The sequence below is a fragment of the Choloepus didactylus genome, chromosome 11 (assembly GCF_015220235.1).
Source record: "Choloepus didactylus isolate mChoDid1 chromosome 11, mChoDid1.pri, whole genome shotgun sequence".
In the NCBI taxonomy this organism is placed as follows: Eukaryota; Metazoa; Chordata; class Mammalia; order Pilosa; family Megalonychidae; genus Choloepus; species Choloepus didactylus.
Genome location: NC_051317.1, coordinates 34280004 through 34298910, shown reverse-complemented (window position 1 = coordinate 34298910; position 18907 = coordinate 34280004). Strand labels below are relative to the sequence as shown.

The 18907-nt window shown below is 46.9% G+C and overlaps 1 protein-coding gene, 1 long non-coding RNA gene and 1 other non-coding gene across 4 annotated transcripts in view; 1 reads left to right on the top strand and 2 right to left on the bottom strand.

The window, feature by feature from the left end:
- Window positions 1-552: 552 nt before the first annotated feature.
- Window positions 553-5605, bottom strand: LOC119506370. The gene is made up of 2 exons (XR_005210986.1): window positions 5320-5605; window positions 553-3015 (listed from the first exon to the last, which is right to left on the bottom strand). It is a non-coding gene; the product is annotated as an uncharacterized LOC119506370 (long non-coding RNA).
- LOC119506627 lies at window positions 3115-3184 on the bottom strand. The gene has a single exon (XR_005211039.1). It is a non-coding gene; the product is annotated as a small nucleolar RNA SNORD123 (small nucleolar RNA).
- An 89-nt stretch (window positions 5606-5694) lies between the features above and the next one.
- SEMA5A (semaphorin 5A) overlaps window positions 5695-18907 on the top strand; it is a 524772-nt gene continuing 511559 nt past the window's right edge. For both annotated transcript variants that reach the window (XM_037799396.1, XM_037799395.1), the window contains exon 1: window positions 5695-6273. The gene's annotated coding sequence lies outside the window, so the exon portion shown is untranslated. The remainder of the gene's footprint in view (window positions 6274-18907) is intronic.

The window sequence follows — 18907 nt, the reverse complement described above, 5'->3', positions numbered from 1 at the left end:
CTGGCATGCAGCAAGCTCAGTTGGAGAGGAGGCAGGGAGGAAGGGTGGATGGGAGGCAGGAGGAGAAGGAGGGCTGCATAAGGCTGGGGGATGGAGCTGCAGGGAGCTGCCAGATCTGCAAGAGCCTTGTACTATCCCTGGGCTAGGTGCTTTGTCCTGTTACAAACAGAACAGAAACACCGGTGCATTAAACAAAACAGAAAGTTCTTTCTTTCTCATGTCAAAGAAGTGTCAGAGTAGGCAATGCAGGGCTGGGATGGGGGCTCCCCGTTGCCCACAGGGATTTCGGCTCCTTTACACAGCACAGTCACCCTTAGCTCCTGGCTTACTGTCCAAGATGGTGGCTGGGTTTCAACCATGACAATCCGGTGCTAGGCATGCATCAGGAGGTAGGGGGAAAGGTCAGCAAAGGTCATTCGCAGCTGTCTGCCCCCTTTTATTCTGAACTCTTTCTGGGAATCCCACCCAACTTATATCTTTCTGGCCAAAACTTAGCTCCGAGCCACACCTAGCTGAGAGGAAAACAGCTAAATAAAGCCAGGCAGACTGCAGTTCAAGTAAATTCAGGTCTGTGTTATTAAGGATAGGTGGGGTGGGGCTGCTTCCAGAATGATCACTGCATAGTGCTATCGATGGCCTGGGGGTGGCAGGAAGACAGGAAGCTGGAGGTTTGGGATTGTGGGTGACAGAAGCTGACATTCCACATTAAGGTGGTAAGAGTGGGAATGAGGAGGGACAGAAATGAGGCTTGTCAGGGAGGTCACATGATCTGTGACAGCTCGTCTTTCTACTTATTTGCTTCAGGAGACACTTTGCTTATTGGTTTAATTTCACTTGCTGGATATTCTTTTAATTGAACTCAAGCTCATTACAAGTTAATTTCCCCAGTAAATGATGAAATAAACTAAAGCAGAGTAATTTGTGCTTCTAGATCCATATAGGATGACTATTGTTTTGGAAAACATATTTCCAAAGATACTTATTTTCTCCCCAAAGCTCTATTTCCAAAGATAGAGCAACACAGGACATTAATAACTATCAAACATACTGTTTTAAAAAGTACAGCCATCTTTTGCTTATAGATACTCAAACTGTATACAAGGCTCAATGTCAGAAAACAACATTCAGTAAACCATAAGGATGCTTTATCTCTGTGCCACAAACCATCTGCATTTCCTCTAGGTATTCTAAAACTCTTTTAAACTTAGCATTTTTTCCTCTCCCCATATTACTCTCATGTGAAGACGGGCTATTTCCGGCATACTGATTTTATTTTAAAGAAGTTAGGTTGCTAAAAAAATATATCTAGAAATTTAACTATAAAGACTAGGCAAATACTTCCAGATTTCTAGAATACATTGGTCTTCTGGATACCCAGCTGAAGTAAAATACAATGTTATTTAATAATAGGCCCTAACTAAAAGTTAGATGAATAAACTCTCCCAAGAAAAAAAATAACTACTAAAAAGGACATGCTTTCTGCATCACTGAAAGTGATCACTTCCTGTTGAACAAATGCTCTGCTTGTTGTGTCACTGAGTTCCTGCTGGGACCCCCTGGAGGTGGATGGCCACAGGTGGAAGGCTGTGGTTCTCACCTGTGGGATGAGCTCAAGAGCACTCCAGAGGTGCACAAGGCTGTTAATCCGGGCAGGTGAGAGTCAGGTGTTTGTGTTAAACCCACGGAAAACTGGCAGTGGCGAAGCACAGGCCTCACCCCAGATGGTGGAACCGTAAGAGAAGGCTGTGCATGGCCCTGGGTCAAAACTCAGACTCTGGCTGGTCAGAGAGGGGGAATGCAATGGGGTCTCTGGGGCCCAGGCTGGCAGGGGGTGGGCGGGCAGGTGCCTGGCAGGTTGAGGGCCAGAAATCTGTACTCTGCACAATGCCCATTTACGCTCACTCCCATATTTGAAAGAACTATTTTCTTTCTGCTCTTCATTTCTGAGCTGCTCTTTTTGAAACAAAATGGCCTGCTGAATGCTGGCGAGGGACTGAGCTGCCACTCCAAAGACGGTGTAAGTAATTCTAAAGAGGTTTGGTGAAACTCAAGGGACTTGAGTAGGGGTTGATAGTTCCCTGAACTCTCAAAACTTGAGAGCCTTCATTTGCAGAAACTTTGGTGAACTTCACAGTATCACCTGTAGCCATAATCATGGGTCTTTCAATCACTCAAAATACATGAGCTAGCCAATTGTGGTGAGACAGATGACTTCACAGCTTTGGCCACTGTTATGGGCTGAACCGTTACCCCAAAAAGACATGCTTGAGTCCTAACCTGTGGTCCCATGAATGGGCTATATGTGGAGGTAACGGCCTTGGAGATGTATGATTAAAGAGGCCAAACTACATTAGGAGGGGGCCTAATCCAATATGACTGGTACCTCTATAAGAAGAGGACACTTTGGACCCACAGGAGATAGGGAGATGTCATATGAGGATGGAGGCACAGATTGGAGTTACGCTGCCACAAGCCAAGGGATATCAGGCACTGTTGGCCACTGCCAGATGCCAGGCGAGAGGCAGATCACATTTTTCCCCACAGCCTTAGGAGAGAGCGTGGCCTTGCTGACACCTGGATTTCGGATTCTGAACCTCCAGAACTGGGAGATGGTACATTTCTCTTGCTTTAAGCCCCCTAGTTTGTGGGTACTTTGTTACAGTAGCCCTAGGAAGTAAGACAGCTATGTTAAAAGAATAAATTGATGGGGTTGATCAGATGATCTCACCATTTTTTCAGTTCTAAAATGCCTCAAATCTCAGAGGGAAATCATGGGTAAAAAGGGAACCCCCATGGAGAATGATTATAGTGTGTCTCTTGGCTCATTTGTAGGAAAACCCAGTTAAGATTTAAATGTCAAGAGGCCATAATTCTAATGCAATCCTATCATGTCTTAAACATCACAGATATGCAGGTTTCCCTTGATCCTCAGAGGCAGCTTGATCTCTTCTAAGTGACGTTCTCTCTGGTCCCATCCCTGTTCCTGTCGTCTGAGATGGCACTTTAGAGACGTGACTGAAATTAAAGCACAAGAAAGGGAAGTAGAGGCAAGACAAAATTGGTTAATCAGTTCACAGCCCTAAGAGATACTTCATATTCCCAAAAGGAAATTAAGGTGAATCAGGAAATGGATGGCTTTTTTCAAGTCACATGAATCAGTGCCCCAGAATTCATCACTTTCACCAAGTGCTTAGCTGGTTTTCCCATTCTTTCATGTGTAGTTTCAGGAGCGCTATAATTTCATATTTAAAAGAGAACATTTCTGTTTAAAAATTATCACGTTGGTTTTTTTTTTTTACAATCTAAAGAGAAACAGCTTAATGAAAGTAGCTCTTTAGCGAGCAAGGCCTTTTCAAGGGAAACAAAATTACTCAGAAAAAAAGAAACACCTGTGGATACTTTAAAATGATTTTATTTGTAGAGAGCTTCTTTATGTGCTTGTTTAATCTCCAGATTAAGAAACCGTTTCTTGGACAAGTGACGGAACTTTCCCCAGGTCACAAGACAAAATCATGATGCCAACTCAGGTCCATTTCTCTTTAAACTAAGGATGCACTCTACCTGATGACTTAGTCTCTTCCCTCCCTGATCAGTAATTTGTTGTAATTCATTATCACTAAAATATACAGCTTTTAAGGATGATTTTGCATAGACTGTAAGCAGCAAAATAAACTTCCCTCCCCTTTACCCCCCTACCACAAAGTTATATAATTTACTGACTCATATGTTATCAGCTGTCCTGAATTATGGAGAAGAAAGCTGTTTCCTGCCCACTGCTTTGCTCCACAGGTCAAAAATAAATTAAGTGCCTTTAAACTGCAATGGTGAGAGGCAAGGACAAGGATTAGCTAATTTCTGTCTCCCTTAGCCTCCGTAGCTACAGGCTCCACAGGCCCACCCACCCCTCCAAGATGCAGGGTTCAAGTGCACAGTGGTTGCCTCCCAGGGGCCCCTCCCCACAGCAGGAGCAGCCAGGCAAGCCCTCCGCCAGCTTCCTCCTCCCTGGGAGAACGCCAAGGTCTCGGTGCCACGTAGGCAAGGGAACCGGAATGTCAGGAATGGAGCTACTGCCCGGTGTGCCAGCAAGGATCTGGTGAAGTGCTCAGCTCTTCTTTCCAGCTGCCCCAGCTGGAGCCCGGGGACTCCGACCCCACGTGGAGGTGCTTTCCCCAGAGATCTGCCCAATTTAGGATTTCCTCCCCATTTCCTCAGGGAGAACCCCAAGAGGGCTTGAGTGCCCAGGGCAGCACCATCGCCGATGCCACAGCCTGGGCGTTTGGGGGAGGGCAGGGCTTCGATGGAAACTTTCAGAATGGCTTTCATTTAATTTTTCTAATAAAAAGCCTTGGCTGTCAATTGGTTACTGTCATCCTTTGCTTGGATCTGTGTGGCTATTGAGTGAGCTAGAAACACTGGAGCCAATAATCGGTTCTTTGTTTTACGTACGGGCTCAATGGAACCGTTATGGGCATTCTAGAACCTTCCCTGTATCATAGCTTCCCACCCACAACCCGCCACCAGTTCTAGGAGCATTTGTTTGAATGTTGGCCTTAGGGACATCCTTATGTCGGGGAGGATAAGCTGGGGCAGTGTTGGGGGGGCATTATGCGTTTCCTTCTGCAAGGGTGACTTGAGGCCACCCTTGGAGGCACATATGGGGGTACAGAGGGAAAGAACCAGAGAGACTGTCCCCGACACTCACCCCCACCCGCAGGGAAAGGACTACCCCGGCCCTTCACGCTCCAAACCAAAGTTTGACATTTGCCTTAAACTCCTACAGTTCTGCCTTATGCCTCTTTCAGTTTTAAATCTAGTGGGGCCGAAGTCCTCCCATCCCGGGCATCCCCTTTAGAAAGAAAAGAGTTGCACAAAAGAATCAAATTCTAGGAGGCATCTTGAAAGGTCTTCTATTTGCTTCTCAATTAAAAACCCTTTCACCTGAGTACTTGCTCCACGAGGCCGAAGCAAAAGAGCAGCAACAAGTGATAGTTGTTGCCCCAGCATGGGACGAGATGACTTTGTTCATGGGGGCTCCAGTCTTAACGCTCACCCCGTCTTCTTGAGGACCCCAGGATCTGCCTCCCTGGCTCCTCTGTTTTGTTCATTCCCCTCGTTTAACTCCGCTGATATCGACCCCAACTTCCCTGGAGGCTCACCCCCAATCGGCTCCTCCCAGGACCCGCAAGGAGTTGCCAGCTCAGCGCACGCAGGACGTTGTCACACAAGAACAAAATCACCAAGTCCGAGTCGCGGAGGACCCGGCGGCCCCTGCTCACCCCCCACCACACGGCCCGACTCGGTCGCGGGACCCGCACGTACCTGGAGTTGGAGTGGACAGAGCCGGAGCGCCACGTCCCAGGTCCCCGCCCGCGCCGCCTCGGGCTCTTTATACCGCGCCCCCCTCTGCTGCCCCCACCCTGGTTCCGACCAAAGTAGCCACATCTGGGTGCGGGGGGCTGGGGAGCTGCAGAAAGTCTCTCGGAGGCCGGGAAGGGGGCACCCGAAAAGTCAACGCTCGGGCGAACTAGCACGCGGGAGGCAGAGCGGAATCTTCGGGTGCAGTGGGGCGCCCGGGGCGCGGTGGGGGGTCCCGGTCCCGGGAAGGGGCGGTGCTGGGGGCGGGGCCCCGGGGGAGGTCAGGCGCGGGGTGGGGCGCTCGGGTTTCACCCGCTCGGGGAGGGAGGTGGAGTTGCGGGGGCGGGGCCGGGGCGGGGCGAGGGCGGGACGAGGTGGCCCCGCGCTCCCCGCGCTCCCCGCGCTCCCCGCCCGCGCGCCCCGCGCTGCTCTACTCGCAGGGAAGGCGGCGCTGGCGGCGGCTGGTCTCGCTGCGCCCGGCTCCCGCGCGCTGCCCTCCCGCCGCCAGTGGGCTCCGCAGCACCCTGCCCGGCCGCGACCCCTGCCCAGCGGCGGCCCTGGGCCCTCCGTCTTGCCCTGTGCGGGGGTAGCTCGGCCCCTGTGTCTCCTCGCGGAGCGCTCCCCACTCCCACCCGCGGATCCCCCGCGGAACGGGCTCGGGCACCCAACTTTGTCACCTAGCCCGTCGCCCCCGCTGGGCGCGCGCACCTGCCCATCCACCCCGAGGCCCGGTCGCGCGCAACCGCGGACGGTGCGGCTGGCAACCCAGCGGGCGCCCCCAGCCCGGAGCGCAGCGAGCGGGAGGCGGCTCGGGGACAGCCGCAGGGCGCGGAAGCTGCCTCGACTTCCCCTGCCCGGCGCGGGAGAGGACCCTCGGAGCCGCTGGATGCCCGGCACGAGCAGCGCGCCCCGCACCTGGTGAGAAAGCCCTGCCCGTCCCCGCGTGGCGGTGGCGATGCGCCCCTGCTCGCGCCGCGCTGCTGCCCAGGGCCTGGGGGTGGCATCGGTTGGCGGGCAGGTCGTGCGGGTTTCGGGCAGGGTCTTTTTGCAGGCGCCTGGTCGGGGCGGCAGCCAGAGGGTGGCGTTTATGGGATTAGGGTCCCCCTCCGGGCGGGGGCGCCCACAATTGTGCTAGGGCACGGCCTGGAAGTTTGTGTCTCCGTCTTTGCTGAGGTCCGAGCGCGCGGAGGTGAGGAGCGAGAGTGTCCCGGTGGGCGGCGGGGCCGTGGGCTAGACGGGACCCCTGCCCAGCGCCTCGCTGAGGCGCGCGGTGGAGCTCTGGGCGCGCACTCGGCCGCGTTCAGGCTCGCGGGGTCGGAAGCGGCTGGCCGGGGTCTGGCGGCGGGGGCCTCGCAGTCCCGCGGGTGGGGGCAGATTGCCTGCTGGCGTTCCTGGGGCTTTGCGGCGTGCGCGAGCAATGGGAAGGCAGTGGGACTTGGGCTCAACTCCTCCCCGCGCTTTTGCTAGTGAGGGAGAATGAGGCCGGGCGGCCCTGAACGCCGCGCCTGGGGATGCGGGAATCCAGGTGGACTGCAGCCGTGCGAACGCCCCTTTGCGTGGGCATCTCTCCGCCGCTCCATGGATTTCCCATCCCCTGGCTCAGGTTTCGGGGCCGGCTGCAGACGCGGGCATCCGATCGAGGGGACTGGTCCTCCCGACGTGCAGGAGATCCGCCGCCAAGGATTGATCCCCCTGATCGCTCCCCGCGGCACCCGGTAGCAGCCTGGCGCCGCCAGATCCCGATTCCCGGGGCTTTGGCGGGAAGCGAGTTCACCTACTCGCCCTTCTTTTCGCCTTGTACCTGGGTGCAGCTGCCCAGAGTTGGGATTTAACTTTCCGGCGCCTGCGGCGTCCCGGGGACCCCCGGCAGGGGGCGCTGAGAGCGAGCGCTGGAGAGGGAGCGAGGCAGCTGCAGCAGTTATCGTGTCCTGGGTGAGTGGGAGGGGGACCCAGTCTGCAAACAGGGCCAGGCAGCTCTTGAAACGATTTCATGTGGGGGTGGGGGCGGATAGCTGATCCGTTGGCCATAGAGAGCCTTCACCCTTGCTGGTAGAAGAAGGGACTGGAATGGTGGTTGCAAAACCCAGCTCCTCTAAGTGGAAAGATTCCTTCTAGAGACAAATGTATCCACGGAAACTCTTCCTGCCTGTGCATCTGTCTTCCTCCTTGTCACTATTGCAGTTGCTTAGAAAGAAATCGAAATTCAGAGACGATTGTGTGACTTATATTTAATACCGCCATATCGTTCAGCTCCTCGGGAGCCCATTAGTTAACACACCGAACTTGCAACTGTTTGTTGCATCTTATTTTTAAGGAAAAAGAAATGTGACGGTTAGTTTACTCAAAGGAGTTCTGTCATGATGGTCGAGTTTGGAAACAGCAGATATGCTATTAATTACAGAGTTAGTCCTTCATATGGAGACGCAGAAAAATACAAGCAGACTTTATCAAGGAGGACTGGAACACCTCATTTGGATTGTAAATTAATTGCTAATGATGCAATTTCCATTATTTGAGAGAGTTCAGTTTCCCTTAAATTCATGCCTGCGTTTACCCAGAGGGAAGATGGATTTTCCCCCTAAAGGTTTCCTGTTTCATGTTTGGTTTAAATGAAAACTGTCTTAAATGCAATTCTCTGGTTCCCTTGAAACATTTCTTTCTCTTTCCTTGAGTTTCTTTCTTGTAAAAACTTTTGTCATGAAGTAGCAGCTCATGCAGACTTGCTACCATTCACACTAAGTATTTGCAAACGCATTGAACAGTGGGGTGAAGAACTGGTATCTACCTTAAAATGCTTTTAAGCTATGGGTACTTTTGTTAACAGGGAATAGATGGATGACAGTCATCCCATGCCTTCTGCTAATGGCACTCACTCAGTTGGTTATTTTAATGACAAACAGCTGCAAGCTCCCTGCTGCAAGCAAGGGCTTTGGTCTCCTGGGTGGTAAAGCCTGTCTCTGTCCAAAAGAAGTTTTTGAAATGTTCAGAATTGGGTAAAAATAAACCTGTGTACTTCACTGTTCTTTTCCTTTAAAGTTATTTCTTCACCACATGTGGAAGGAATGAAACATACAAACTCACAATGCACTGGTTGGTACAACTTGTTGGCCAGAAGCCCAAAATGCCTGAATGCACCTTCTTGCAGACTGTTGCATAGAGCCCCATCTGTTGCAGTAAGAAATCTTGCTGCAGAGCCATGGCTTGTGCCCTTAGCCTCTTGCTGGGGAATTGGTTAAAAGGTAGGAGGAAACAAATGTTAAAACTAACAAGTCTTTAGAAACTGAGCCATTTGCTTATTGCTCAGAATCACAGATGCTAACTCCTGGCGACTATGTGCAGTGCTCCTGGTATTAGAGAGAGTTTATGATCTGAACTGTTAACGTGGTTTCTTTTAACTTGGTGATTATTTGTAAGGATTTCAGACATCCAAGTTTTTGTCCTAAAGGCATTAAAATTGAGAACTTGCTTAGAGTTGACTAAGGTTACAACCCAATCACATAGAAGAGGTTTGGAATTCCAAGTTGTACAGTGGGCAAGATACAGCCAGTTGCTTAGTTTATAATATACCACAGTCAAGAAATCCATTTTTATAGTAATATATGAGCAAGTATTTATGAAAAGCATTTCCACATCCTGCTTTAAATCTCTGTTGCTCTCAATTCTTAAATTACACCAAATTTATGATTGAAAATGCTTCTGAAATTGTTACTATAGTTACCCAGACAAATTGCTTCGTGTATAATTATAACACTGAGGTGACAAGTTTTTATGTTTAGTGTTAAATAATTTAAAAAATGTAAATTAGGATGTTCTAACAAATTGAGTTACACCAAAGTATAAAATGTGGAACTTTGTGCACTTCTGCCTACTTGCATCTATTTGCGGATTATTTAAATAGAGCGAGTCAAGTCTTTTCTTGAGCCTCAAGATAAATACATATAAGTGCTTTAAGTTGTTTCTACTATCTTTGCGTACTATTGTAGACAAAATTGACATTTTCACATATGCTCCCAGCAACCTTTTTAGATGGAGATGTTCTTGAAAGCCACTGATTTTTAATCCCAGTGCTTGCCTCCCTGCAGAAATGATCTGCGGTAGATAGGGGGCAATCTGCTTCTCTAATCTCTGCACAAATTGTATCATCACAAAGATTAATTCAATGGGGAAGGAGCAGCTCACTGGGAAGCAGTTTGAAGAAGCAGCTATTGGTATGTTTGGCAAACATCTCACTTACTTCTTTGATGAATTTGTCAGGTACTGGTTATCTAGATACGCAAAAGCGACTTCTGACAACAAGAAAACAAAGAAGAAGGTTAAAGTAAGCTAGGATAGGCCTAGATAAACTTTTCACTTTCTGTGCACCTACCCAAAACTTCATCCAGAATTTAAGCCAAACAAACGAAGCAAATGAAAACTTGGTCCAAGAGACAGTAATGTATAATAAGTGATTTTTTTTTTTTTTTTTAAAACTGAATTGCGTTGACACATTTCATCTTTGCCATCTTAAAGCTTCTAGAGCTAAGAAAACCTGGCGGGGAATTTTGCAGAGTATTTTGAAGCCAGACAACTTCAAATGCAAGTTAGATTTCACTTGGGGCATGACATTCTAAATAGGATTAACAGTGGGCTCAAGAACACTGAAAAATTTCCCAAAGGAATTGCTGTGTTCTTCTTTCTTCCTTTTTCTTCTTTGTGTCCAGGAGTAATGGTTGTTTGACAGGAGCAAACTTGAACACAGTTTATATATCTTTTCTAAGTTTTAAAGTGTGTCGGTATAGTACTATCACACTGGGAAAAAATAAAATCATTCTGTTTTTACTCTTTTTTTCCCCAGATGGACTAGAGTTGGTTTCCTGATGAACATTGAAAAACTATATTTTTAAGAAAGAATACATTTTCTAGGGGGTAAATTTCTTTTATTTAAGGAAGGCCGTGAACTTGCAGATCTTTTTTCTTCCCATTTTTTATTCATTGTTTGTCAATGTATTTTTGTGGAATTGGCTAGACTAGAGTTCATGTAGAATGATGAGGAAGCATACACTGGAACAATTTTATTTTATGCTGCATTTTTATGTACATTTGAGAGTAAATCACATTACTGCAATGGGTAATTCAATTACAGATATATGATAAATAACCAGGAGAGTGGTGCTATCAGAAGCCAGCTCCACTGGAGAAATGATAACCGTATTTGCTGAGATGTGAAATTAAATAAGTCATAGGCAAGTGACAATCAGGATTGAGCAAGGACAAATTGTTCACAGGAAATAGAGCCTCTTGCGTTCAGTTCATATTCACCCAACATTTGGCAACGATATATGATGGGCTCATGAAAAGACAAGCAGCATCAAAAAATAATATGGAAGAAAAAATTTACTAAGCAGCTGTCTGTGATTTGTCTGCAAAATCGTAAAATGGCTAGCACTCAGCCGAAACTTCTGTTCTTCTGAATCACAGAAGGGATGTGTTCTCCCCAAACAGACTCCAAATAAAATTCCACACCAACAGCTTCCCTTTCTGGTAAAAATCAGAGAAGTGATGACTCTTGGAAAGAGTGCCCAAGTGTGCCCCGAAATTGTTCTCAGCAGGCTGCAAGGATGCAGCTGGCCCGGCCCACAGCTACCCAGGGGTGGCTATGGAAAGAGAACACATTCCAGAACACCAGAGGATGAGGACATTTATGGTCGGGCATCCTATATCCAAATGGATTTTAGAATCACAGCTGGCTTCTGTGATTCCTTTTATAGGACTGAGATTTAGATCTGCTATAAAGCTTTACTGATTGTAAAGCTGAGAACATTGTAACTGAGGGCATAAGGCAAAATCATTGTTCTGGATGTTAAACTTCACTCCTCCCGCAGATACTGTAATTAAGCCATTGTTCACGCTGGTTGGCATCAAGTATAAACTAAATAAGGATTTGCTTCTAAGATACCTGTCCTTTAAATTCCCTTGCTAGAAGAAAGAAGGGGGGAGTTGCAGGGAAGTTGGATATAATGGCCCCAAAGCCATACAATAGAAACGCTTGCCTGATTGACTTGGCATGGTGGTTGGAATGGGCCTCACCTGGGATTAAGTACTCACTAGCAAGGGAGACATCCTGAGGGCACAGCTGGGGCCTTTTGCATGGAGAAGTGTCAGCCGTGGCTGGATTCGTTGACAGAGAATCCAGTAGCTGGGAATGAGTGGTGTCAACAGAAGCAGTGGACAGACAGTGGTGTACTGTCCCTGTGTGGCTGCTGGGAGGGGGGTAGAACTCCTGGGAAGGCCCCGCACTGGGTACCTGGACTGACCAGGTGGATTTGGAGATGGCCAAGGGCCAGCGGGGGGTCAGAATCCCAGCTCTGCATCTGGTCCACGGCACATGACAGGCCATGGTCCTTGAGAAGGTGAAGGGGGAGTGGAGACACGAAGCGAGGCAGGACTGCTGTACAAGAGTGGCTAGGGCTTTTAGTTACCGAGGTGGGGAATTAGGGATGATAACACAAAGCTCAGTGCTAGAACCGGCTTATGATGTGGAGAACCGATGGAAGGAACGAGACAAAGGTTCCTGAACTTGCACACAACCACAGAACCAAGGACCGCCTGCTGAGTATAGGCCGAAAGCTCACCACATTTCTGCTGCTTCAGCTCAGGATTGCTCCTTGGGCCTGGGATCTGCAGGCGAACAGACTCTGGAAAGTAATATGGGGAGTCTAATAAAGGCTCAAAGAGGTGTTCAAACTGCCGTGACCTGGCTTCACACTTCCCACTGTCCTCTCCCTCCAGACTCCAGCTCAACGGTTCTCCTTTGCAGCCTAGGGCCTTCGCACACCCTTCTTCTTCTCCCACTTACCTGGGAGGTTTGCTACCTTAGTCTTGCTGCTTTGAGGTCTTTGCTCAAGCGTCCTCTCTTTAGGAAGGCTTCTCCAGGTAGCACTTTCTAAAACAGAGTTCCCTCTTCCTGCTCCTTCTCTTCCCTTTGCTGTTTCCTCTTCATGGCATTTTGCACCACCTCAGTAGTTGTATTTATTCCTTAAAAGTCTTTTGTCAATAGAGAATCTTAAGTTTAGGGAGGCAGTCCTAGTTTGTTCATTGTGTGTCTACCAGTGCCTGGTATATGGGCAACTCAAGCCATATTTGAGGGGTGAATGCATCAACAAATGCCTTTATGTGGCTGAAATGTAGAATCCTAGATAAAGGGCTATGGCTTAAATGAGGCTTTGTGGGGCTAACCACGGAAGCTAAACACTATTTATATTCTTTATATGAAGGAAAATGCTTCAGGTACCCCAAATGGATTTATTCACACATTCTTGAATTACAGATGCTTTTGAGAGTTAAGGGCTAACTGTGTATTTCTATATTCTAATATAGGGCTATTTGCACAGTATGTAGATGCTCGTGAAATCAATTGATGGCCTCTCTTGACTTGGAAATTAGCACAAGAATACTTTATATATATTAAAACAAAAAAATTGAAATTCAGAGTTATTTTTGCTTATATATATATTTTTTCCTGCTCAAGGAAAAAAAAAATTCCAGGAAACATATTGTATCCTTACTACATATTTTCATACATTATAGAGATTTTAGAAATTCTGGAATATTTTAGAAATGTGGCAGGTTTTCTTATTTTATTTCTGTGATCAGGGTAATAAGCCTTGTCACTTTAGTGATGTTAGAGATTTAATAAACTAAAGCCGGTGAATGGACAAACAAATGTGGTACATCCATACAATGGACTACTATTCAGCAATAACAAGAAGAAACTTGATAGATGCTGGAATATGTGTGACTCTCACAAACATGATGCTAAGTGAAGAAGCCAGTCACAAAAGACCACTTATTATATGATTCCATTTATATGAAGTGTCCGGAAAAGGCAAACCTATAAAGACAACGCAGGTTAATGGTTGCCTGGGGCAGGGGGTGGGATGAGAATGACTGCTAATAAGCAGGAAGGATCTTTTGGGGATGATGAAAATGTTCTAAAACTGGATTCTGGAGATGATTGTACAAATCTGTAAATTTACTAGGAATCATTGAGTCGTATACTTGCAACTAGGGTAAATTTTATGGTATGTAACTTATACCTCAATAAAGCTGTTAAAAATAAACAAACATAGCTGGGACATCATCCCCAAAGTTAGAGTAGGTTAAACTGTGAGTGGCCTAAACACATATCCCACTGTCATTACTGGAAATTGTATTCTGCGTTTCCGTCATTTTGATGAAGGCTAGTGCTGATTGGAGTAACATTTCTTGAAGCTGAGGCACTCCCTTCCTGTAAACTGTATCAAGGTGGCTATCTCTATTGTGAAACAAGGAAACTGTTGCTTCTGGATGAGCCCAAATAAACCAAATTAAATCAGTCTAATCAGCCAACCTAGGTTCTAAACGGTTGCTACAGCCACATTCTCAGTTGCCTTTTAGAATATATTTCTTTTCGGCCAGTTCTGTTGTTATGTAGTTACAGCTCAGGGGGGAATCTTTGGAAACACAGAATCACCTCTTTTCATTACAGTGACGGCGTGGAACTCCTGGTTCACTCTGCTTAGCAAACGACACTGCTCCCCCTTGATGGAGGAAAAGTTCACAGAGCTTGTTTCTGTGTCCTTGTACCCTTTCCTTCCTTAGCAGGGCTTTTGCTTCTGCTGGTGGGGCAGGCAGCTTCTAACAGCCAGGCCCCGTGGCAGAACGCAGTATTTTGAAGGCACAGCACCTGAGAACTTTAAAGCAAGTGTGCTTTTTCCCCCTTCGAAAGTGAAGAATCATAGAATCGCTTCTAGCTCTTTCTGTTCTGCTTTGGCACATTTTGCAGTTAAGTGCAAGCTGAAAATAGGTTATGGGTAGAGATACGTGTGAATTGCAGAGAGCATCTTTGCTCCGCGGTTGTTGTCTATTGGAAGTGAGTATCTTGAGCTCTGCCCTTGTTTATTGTGACTTCCATCTGTTTAGTGCTTCGAAATCCTCTCTGCCTCCTGCTTGGGGGCTTCCTCAGCCCTCTTGTGAGCCCTTGATTTCCCCACACCAGTTGGTTTCCACATGGTGACTTTCCGTGGGAGTGTTTACTTTGGCCGAGTCAGTTGGGGCTCCAGATACACCAAGCGTGGCTTTTGGGACCTGGCCGAGGCCCGCCAGCCTTCAGTGCTCATATGCATAGCTCTCTGTTAGTAATAAAGTATTTTTGTCCAGCCCCGTGGTGTCGCATGTAAGTGTTTTAACAAGGCCTAATTTCTTCAGTCCTTGTAGTTGTATGCAAAAATTGAGATGGATAGGGTTTTAAATCATAGTGCAGTAGTTTTATTGACCTCTTACCACTGGAATTTATGACCAGCTCTTTCTGAATTTGCCTCCTCCCAGACTTGCACCCTAACCTAGAAGCAAATTAAGAGTAACATTTATAAAATGACCATGTTTTTCTATTTCTATTACCAGTCTTAAATTATTACTCACCCAGGATGTGTAGTGAGGAGTATTTATGAGATTGCCTTAATATTTCCTTCTGCTTTATTACGTGGCAAAGGGATGGGTGACATATTTATCTTTGATATCTTCCATTGGTCAATAAAGCACTGCTTAGATACTTTTTGGTGGTTTTGTTTTGTTTTCTTTTATTTCCAATGAGCTCATGTTTTCCATATTTCAAGGATAGCTAATTAGGCATTCTGTTACACAGATTGATTGGGTCCATGATTAGAGAAATTTCCATGTTACCAGGACAAATAATTAGTTTCGAAACAGAAGGAATAGGAGTACTTACTACCCAATTTTCTCTTGTTTTGATATCCCCTTTCGAGTAATCGTTGATTTCTATTGGTTCTGATAGTTTGAGTTTATCATAATTAAAGTAACATATCCTATCATGTACAGAATTCTGTGAAGACATTGTCTTAAGGGGTAGAAATGCAGCAGACCATTACTTTTGATGATTTTTATTTTTTTCCAACCATTTCCTTTTCTGCAAAGCATCCAAATGTTAGCATCAAATATTGATTTTGGAGACTCTAAGATTCATAGGATCTTAACTTTGTTCTGGGAGGCTGGAACACGGTGAAGGACCTTCAACGTACACTTCACAGCCAGGGAGGGCAAATAAGCTGCAGTCTTTTGAATCTGCTGCTGTGCTCTCACCTCCAGTTCTTGTTCTGAAGTTTAGAAACTGGAGGTGTCAGTAGAAGGAAAACTTCTCTAAAGTTTGAGCTAGGAGTTAAAGGAAGACATTTCATTTAAGTTTAATGTTTCTGGGCTGTAAACAGAGAAGAAAGATCATGTTTTATAGAGCAGGCATCCAGCACCCAGACATTGAGCCCTTGCCTAAGGCAAGGTGACCAGATGTCTGAAGTGGAAAGGAGAATTCTGGATTGCGGTTTCTTGGCCTTTCTGTTAGGGTTGCTCCCTGAATATCCTTTAATGATTATTTTTTTCCTTAAAAGAGGGATTCTCCTTTTTTTTTCCCCCTTCTTATCATTTTTCTTTGCTAACCCAACAGTCCTTTAATTGTTGTGTTCTTTCTTCGCTAGAAAGTTTTAAGCCAGGCGCTGCTGGTGTATGTCTTCTAATTGATCCTTTAGTTTCAAATTAGACCCAACTTACTAGTTGCTGGCTTTCTCTTCCCTTCCCTATATAACGCTCCCCTCCTCCCCTTCCCCACTAAGGAAAAGGCTTTGCCCCCAGTGCCTGACACTGCGGGCCTCTGCGGTGTCTGGCTCCTTTGACGTGTAGTTTCAGAGCCGCTGATGGTGTGACAGGACCCAGCATCCACGTGTTCTTTGCCCAGATCTTGTTCCTGGGCTGTGCCGTGTTGGCTTCTGTAGACCAGAACTCAGGTAAGTCAGTTTGGAGAATGGGAGGGAGGAGTGTGACGGCTGCTCACTTACATCCCGGCGTCCGCTGCCCTTTTGCAGGTGCTCTCAGGCTGGGAAAAGTTACCTGTGCTTAGCATGCAGCCCTGTCTTCCAGGGAGAACCACTTGCTGCAGAGTGGTAGGAACCCCCTTCATCTGAAAAGATCCAAAGCCTCGGAGCTGCACTTCTCCAAGGCCATCTCTCCCCTCCCCTTTTGGGTCCCTCTCATTTGCTTACATCATGGCTGTCCTCAGAGGTGGTCCTGGGCAGGGAGGGTTGAGGGGAAAGGATGAACCACTCTACTCACCCACTCTCTTTTATTTAAAATGCATACCTGGCGCCAGTGTTTTTCTTAAGCTTTCTACTCCTGATGGTGTCATCCTCATTGCAAATTGTGCAGTGGTCATGGGGGGCGGGTGTGGGAGGAGGTTTTGTTCAAGCCTGCAAGTTGAGGCAGCACATTTTGGCTGTGACGGCTTTCCAAGCAGACTCTCAAGTCAGGGCTGGAGCCAAATTTACTTTCAGTCTGCCAGCAGGGATGGAATTTCTAGGTCTCCTAACCAGCTTGTGAAAAGAAATCATTCAGGAAACTGCAGGCTGGCGAGGAAGAATTGCAAAGATTCATTCACGGGAGAACTTAAGCCTGCAAGTGGTATTTAACTGTGAACAGTTTCTCCAGGCCCACCTGCTGGGTTGCTGCCTTCTTGCAGTAGAGTCCTTTGGGGGTTCACGGTGGGGAGTTTACGGGGTGCCCCTGGAGGTTAAAGCAGCAGAAGAGCCATGTGTATGCCCCATACTTTACACATCCCTGATCCCCAAATATCTGTGTGGTAAGGTAATGTTTCGAGGGCTTCATGGCATAGCTGTAAACTGCTCATACTTTAGTTCTTAAACCTCTGAACTACAGTTGGGACAACCGAGGGGGACAGTCAGTCTTCATAGCGATCGTACACCCTGTCAATTAAAATTCCAGGAAGACATTTTTAAAAGGGTGTCAGTCAATGAATTAATTATTGATGGAGGCTCCAGGAGACTGCTGCATGGATCTTGAATTGTGGCTAGAGGGAACGTTGACTTCTTCAACATGGGGAAAGAGAAAATCTGAGTAACACCCTACATTTTTGATTTCCCCAACATCTACTGAGTGTTTGAAAGGGATTCTTTCCCCTTATGATGGAAATTATAGGAGAAAATCACACACTCTAGAGCCAGACCCTATTAAGAGCCTGTCTGATTTGCTTGCTTTGGTTGGTGGAGGGCATAGCCAGGGCTGTGCAGTGGCTTTGGGGGAGGGCAAACATGATGAATTTGCTTCATTTTGTCGCTGTGACCCTGGGTTACTTGATAATCTTTCAGAAACTCTGGTTTTCTTTTAGTGGCCAGTTGCTTTGCTCTTTTCTCTCCAGTGGGGAGAAGAATCACCATGACCTCCCAGCCGCATGCAGATCTTGGCTCATAAATCTTCAAAATGCCACCGCATGAAAGCCCCCTTGAGGGACTGGGGGAAATGTGGAAATGCTATACTTCCCCACCTGGGAATTCCTGATATTCTTTCAAGCATTGGGGACTACCAGTTTAGTAGGCTGAACCCCCGATCTTGGGGCTTGCCCTTATGAAGCCAGTTACTGCAACGGAGAGGCTAAGACTGCTTAAAATTTTGCCTAAGTGTCACCCCCAGAGGACCTCTTTTGTTGTTCAGATGTGGCCTCTCTCTTTGAGCCAACTCTGCAGATAAACCCACCACCCTCCCTCCTACGTGGAACATGACTCCCAGGGGTGTAAATCACCCTGGCAACATGGGACATGACTCCTGGAGATGGGCCTGAACCTGGCATCATGGGATTGAGAAAGACTTCTTGGACCAAAAGGGGGAAAATAAATGAAACAAAATAAAGTTTCAGTGGCCGAGAGATTTCAAATGGAGTCAAGAGGTCAGTCTGGAGGTTGTGTGCATTATATAGATCTCTTTTTGGTTTTTAGTGTATTAGAATAGTTAGAAGGAAATGTCTGAGACTGCTGAATGGTAATCCAGTAGCCTTGATTCTTGATAATTGTATAACTATATAGCTTTTATGGTGTGACTATGTGATCATGAAAACCTTGTGACTGACACTCCCTTTATCTAGTGTATAGACAGATGAGTAAGAAAATAAAGACAACAAATAAATAAATAATAGGAGGAATAAGGGGTATGGGATGTTTTGGGTGTTTTTTTCTTTTCTTTTTTTTTGGAGTAATGAAAATGTTCAAAAATTGGTTATGGTGATGAATGCACAACTATATGATGATACCATGAACCATTGATTGTGCACTTTGGATGATTGGTATGTGACTATATCGCAATAAAATTGCATTAAGAAAGTTAAAAAAAATGCCACCGCCTGTCCCACTGAGATACTGTATCTCCTTATGAATACCCTCCTCCGGTGGGATGCAGGTTCATGGGCAACAAACAGGAGAGGTGTGGAAAGGGAAGGATCACCCTGAATAACTGGGCCACCCTGGACTCGGGGGGCTCTAAAGCAATCCCAGATCCAGTACTTCTAGTCCGCAGGGCTCATGACCCACAGGAGAGCCTGGAATGTGGCTGTCCACTTTGGCGTGGGAACCCAGCCTGGTGGCTGGGACCTTGGGCTGCCCTTCCCCGGGGCTGGGCCCTGACATCGACCATCAGAAGCGGCCACATGTTCAGCCCCAGTGATCTGTAGCCAAGAGCCCCTTTA